General features: G+C 35.5%; 1 pseudogene; it reads left to right on the top strand.

Annotated features, from left to right (window-relative positions):
• Positions 1 to 3,422: 3,422 nt before the first annotated feature.
• Positions 3,423 to 4,260, top strand: LOC123838715 (ribosome biogenesis protein NSA2 homolog; annotated as a pseudogene).
• Positions 4,261 to 4,983: the final 723 nt, after the last annotated feature.

Here is a 4,983-nt window from a genome sequence, read left to right as displayed (position 1 = left end):
TCTCATAGCACTTGCTGATTAATTTTGTGTTACTGTCTTACAATATATGTTGTAATTAGCTAAGCTAAGGTAGGGATCATTAGAAAATAAGTCAATCTGAAATATAATGACATGTTATTTTTCAGGGTTTTTTTATTTTGCATAATTTTCCCTCTTCTCTCTCAGTTTTCACTATTATTATTGCTAAATGTTAAGGCTCACTGTCATGAGCCTTTAATTAGGAAACTTCCCCCAAAGCTAATATTAGTGAATATTAGAACACATGGTGCTTCTTGAACTTTGGCATCAAAAAAATTAATAATTTACCCTGAATGACATCTCAAGTCATCATTAGGCAGGGAATTTCTAGTTTTATTGCTCTCTGTGTGAATTGTGGCAATGAACTACTAAATCATGGTCACCTCAGGTTATATGTCTTCTTCTTTTTATTTTTTTTTCTTTTGAACAACACATTAAGCAACTCAATTCAAATTATGTGTCATTCTAATTGGAACTGGAGAGCAATTAACTTTTGCATGGCAAAATGTCAAGTACTTTTTTTTTTAACTCATCAAAAGGAATTTGTCAAGAGAAGTCTATAGCTTCATATAAATTACCGTTGTTGCTATCATTGGTCTCTGTTTCAATTAGCTTGTGAACTACTTTAAATATGGCTAAGGATAACAACTAGGAAATTGAAGAAGCAACAACTGTGTTTTGCCTCTTGGCATGACATCACTTCTTAAGAGTCAAAATCAGTTACAAGTTCCAATTCATGTAAATAGATTTTCCCCATTTTATACAAAAAGAAAACTATAAAATGCCCAAGTTGTATTTTTCTCTTTAGTCCCAATATCCCCAAATTTATATTAATGAAATCTATTTATGTTTATAAATTACAAATAATTGTAGTTCATAAACCAGCCCTGTAAATCTAATACCAAAGGACTAAATAACAGACAAGAAATTGCACAAGCAGTATCTATATTAGCTTCCTCCACTTCATAATTGGATATATTCCCTAGAGCCCTGTAAATTATAATTTAAAGAATATTTTTTAGAAAACTGTACATCTTTCTTTTCTTTTTCTTTCTCTCTTGCTTTCTTCCTTTTTCTTTCTCTTCTTCTGTGTTCCTATCACAGTGTAATGTTAAAGACTTCAGATTTATTTAATTTTAGTGACAAATTGGAGAAATGTGACACAAAATAGTTTTCCTAATAGACCCAAATATCTTTAGTTCTTCTGTAAAAGAAAGCCAAAAGTGAATAAACTTTTTTCAATAATTAGTGTTTCAGTATTTTATCATTTGGAAATGATTTAGATATTAAATGAATCCATCATTAAACTTACCTCATTGTAACTTTAAGGATTCAAGTTACCAAAAAGATTTTAGAAACTATTTTTAAATAGACATATTACAAGTCATAATTATTATTTTTTATTTAAATTCAATTAGCCAGGGGCGCCTGGGTGGCTCAGTTGGTTGAGCGACTGCCTTCGGCTCAGGTCATGATCCTGGAGTCCCTGGATCGAGTCCCACATCTGGCTCCCTGCTCAGCAGAGAGCCTGCTTCTCCCTCTGACCCTCCCCCCCTCTCGTGTGCTCTCTCTCTCTCATTCTCTCTGTCTCAAATAAATAAATAAAATCTTAAAAAAAAAATCAATTAGCCAACTTATGGTACATCATTAGTTTCAGATCTAGTGTTCAGTAAATTGTCAGTTGTGTATAACACCCAGTGCTCATCACATCCAGTGCCCTCAGTGCCCATCACCCAATTACCCAATCCCCCCACCCACCTCCCCTCCAGCAACCCTCAGTTTGTGTCCTATAGTTAAGAGTCTCTCATGGCTTTTTTCCCTTTCTGATGACTTCTCATTCTGTTATTGTTGAAAAGTTCATTTATAAACTTATTTACTTATATCTACTTAACTTACTTGTTCATAACAGTCATATTCAGATAATTCATAAAAATCTCATAAGACCTTAAATATCTAGCCATCATCTTAAGTTATCTTTCTTGCTGATAAATTCTGAGGGGATAATGTATTTGACTTCTAGCAAACCTAGGTAGAGTAAAAGTTATTTGGCTGCATTATATCTAGTGATGATAACTCTAAAGATATTCCAATTTTAATTAAACTCACAAACTTAAGCAAGGTTTTATTTACTGATGTTTATTCTAGATCACATGAATTAGAAAAACTTTTGAGTTAGTTTCCATATTTCTGAGAGTATACTTAATTTATATAAATGCTTGATTTTCTTTCAGCCAAGTAAATAGAGCTGTCTACAAATTAATTGTGGCAATACCATTCAGAGGTAGAAAAAATATCACACATCTATAACATACATACACAGACGTAGATAAACATGCAGACAAATACAAACAGAAATCTTACAGTTCTTGTTTTAAAAACTTAGCCATGAAGGGTATGATAATGCAAAACTCACTTCTTCATAAAAGAATAATTTGGTCCAAATTATGTTTCTGGCAATGGAATAAGTTAAGGTTAATTGATAAGAGGCTTAAACTCTTTACTAATATTTGTGGAGAAGACTTTTAAGATTTCTTTCATTTGTGTAGTTTCGAAAAAGCATCTTCATTTCTCCCCCCGCCCCATAAGAATTAGCTAGTTTCCTAGAGAAGACCAGGAAGAACATTTATGTCTCAAAAGCACAGAGAAAGAATACAAGTTCTTCCAAGAAGGAATTTTGTTTTCTAAGGCTAGAATTTTTACAGTACCTACAAGACTTCTGAAATGAATAAGGGAGGTTTGAGGATTGGTAAAAAGGATAGTTTTTAAAAAATTTTTTGATTTTTTTTTTTTTCTGTTCTTGAAAAGACTCAATTTGTAAGACAAGTCGTACAGGTTGTCCTCAATTTGGAGGAGTGTTTGTAATTCCTCAAAGAATTGGCTTATAACCTGAATGATATCAAGGGTCACCAAACAAATATATCATTTTTAGTTTGGTTCTATATGTCAGAAGTTCTTCAACTAAAATAGAAATCAACAGATTTCCGTGTTCTAGATTTAGAGTTGTTTGTCTTTGGAATGTTTTTCTTTCCCTCTGGGTACACAATTTCATTTTAGCTTAAGGGAAAAGGCCTAAAAAAAGTTTCTATCAGGCTCTGAATATCAGCTTCCAATTTGGCCAACTTCTGACCATAGAGTTACTTTAAAAAAATCCTTTTGAACATCTTGTCGAGTTTTAGCCAAGACAAACAGTAAATATCCCTGGCATTATTGAATGATCCCTTGAATGCAAGCAGCATCCCCAAAAAGGATGCAAAAGATACTACCCTCTCAAGTTCCAGAGCCACTCTTAAAAGTAAGAAAAGAAGGACTCTCTTTCCCATTGCGGCTTGCATAGAGTCAGTTCGCGGGTCTGGGAGACCCGAAAATTGAGAGCTTCGTCACTCCCCGGCAGCTGCATCCGATGGCTCTGCGGCCGTCACCATGCCACAAAATGAATATGTTGAGTTACACCGGAAGCAATATGGCTATCGTTTGGATTATCATGAGAAAAAAAGAAAGAAAGAAGGTTGAGAGGCTCATGAACGTTCAAAGAAGGCAAAAAAGATGATTGGTCTGAAAGCTAAGCTCTACCATAAACAGTGCCATGCTGAGAAATACAAATGAAAAAGACTATCAAGATGCATGAAAAGAGAAACACCAAACAAAAGAATGATGAAAAGACTCCACAAGGAGCAGTACCTGCGTATCTACTGGACAGAGAGGGACAGTCCCGAGCTAAAGTACTTTCTAATATGATTAAACAAAAATGAAAAGAGAAAGTGGGAAAATGGGAGGTTCCTTTACCCAAAGTTCGTGCCCAGGGAGAAACAGAAATATTAAAAGTTATTCGAACAGGAAAGAGAAAGAAGAAAGTATGGAAGAGGGTGGTCACTAAAGTCTGCTTTGTTGGAGACGGCTTTACTCGAAGACCACCTAAATATGAAAGATTCATTAGAACAATGGGCTTACATTTCAAAAAGGCCCATGTAACACATCCTGAATTGAAAGCCACCTTTTGCCTGCCAATACTTGGTGTAGAAAAGAATCCTTCATCCCCACTATATACAACTTTGGGTGTTATTACCAAAGGCACTGTAATTGAGGTGAACGTGCGTGAGTTGGGCCTTGTGACACAAGGAGGCCCAGTTATTTGGGGCAAATATGCCCAGGTGACCAACAACCCTGAAAATGATGGATGCATAAATGCAGTCCTGTTGGTTTGACAGCAGTTTCAGAGAAGTAATTCCTTATAATTACTGAAGACTACACACTGATCAGGAAGATCACCATTACTGTGGTGGTTCTGAATACTACCAAACGGCCTTACGTATCTGCAGTCATCAAGAGAAGTATTTATTCTATTGTAAAAAACATTAAAATAGACATTTATTAAAAAAAAAAAAAAAACAAGGCAAGAAAAGAAAGAAAAGAAAAAGAAGCAGATAATTCCCCTGAGAGCTGTCAACAATCAGTAGGCCCTAGCCTCAAATGGAGTGCAACCTGCATTTCTGTTGGCCATATCTAGCTGCAAGTGGAGTTCAACCCATTTTTTTCTGGTTATATCTTTGGGTCCCCAAACTGATGGTTGAGCTGCCTGCATATATAAGAACTGACAATCCATGTGCCCAGGCAGGCAGAAAGCCAAGTCAAGTTCTCAGGACACAAAATAAGACAAGCAAGAAGGCAGTAATTGTCCCTGGGAGAGAAGAGATCAGCAACCAATGGGCACCTCAGAACCATACTCACAAGAGTCGGGTTTTGGAAAGGAAAGGACAATGTGAAATTTTACCTTCCTTTCCCTACCAGGCACTACAGATATTAAGAGAACTGACATTAGAAAGAATTCTCTCCCTTCACTGGCTTCTGCCAGTTTTCCCATGATCCTACCTGAAGTGAGTGTGGTTTAAAGAAGAAAGTTTAGCTCCATTGTCTACTAGAATTTTGCAAGGTTTTCTGTTCATTTTAATTTTAGTTTCCTCTCAAATG

This window comes from Mirounga angustirostris, unplaced genomic scaffold (assembly GCF_029215605.1).
Source record: "Mirounga angustirostris isolate CCGP_5_RB_7025 unplaced genomic scaffold, mMirAng1.0.hap1 SCAF_3, whole genome shotgun sequence".
Taxonomy (NCBI): Eukaryota; Metazoa; Chordata; class Mammalia; order Carnivora; family Phocidae; genus Mirounga; species Mirounga angustirostris.
Note: the sequence above shows the minus strand (reverse complement) of the source record. Positions and strands in the feature narration are given on the sequence as shown.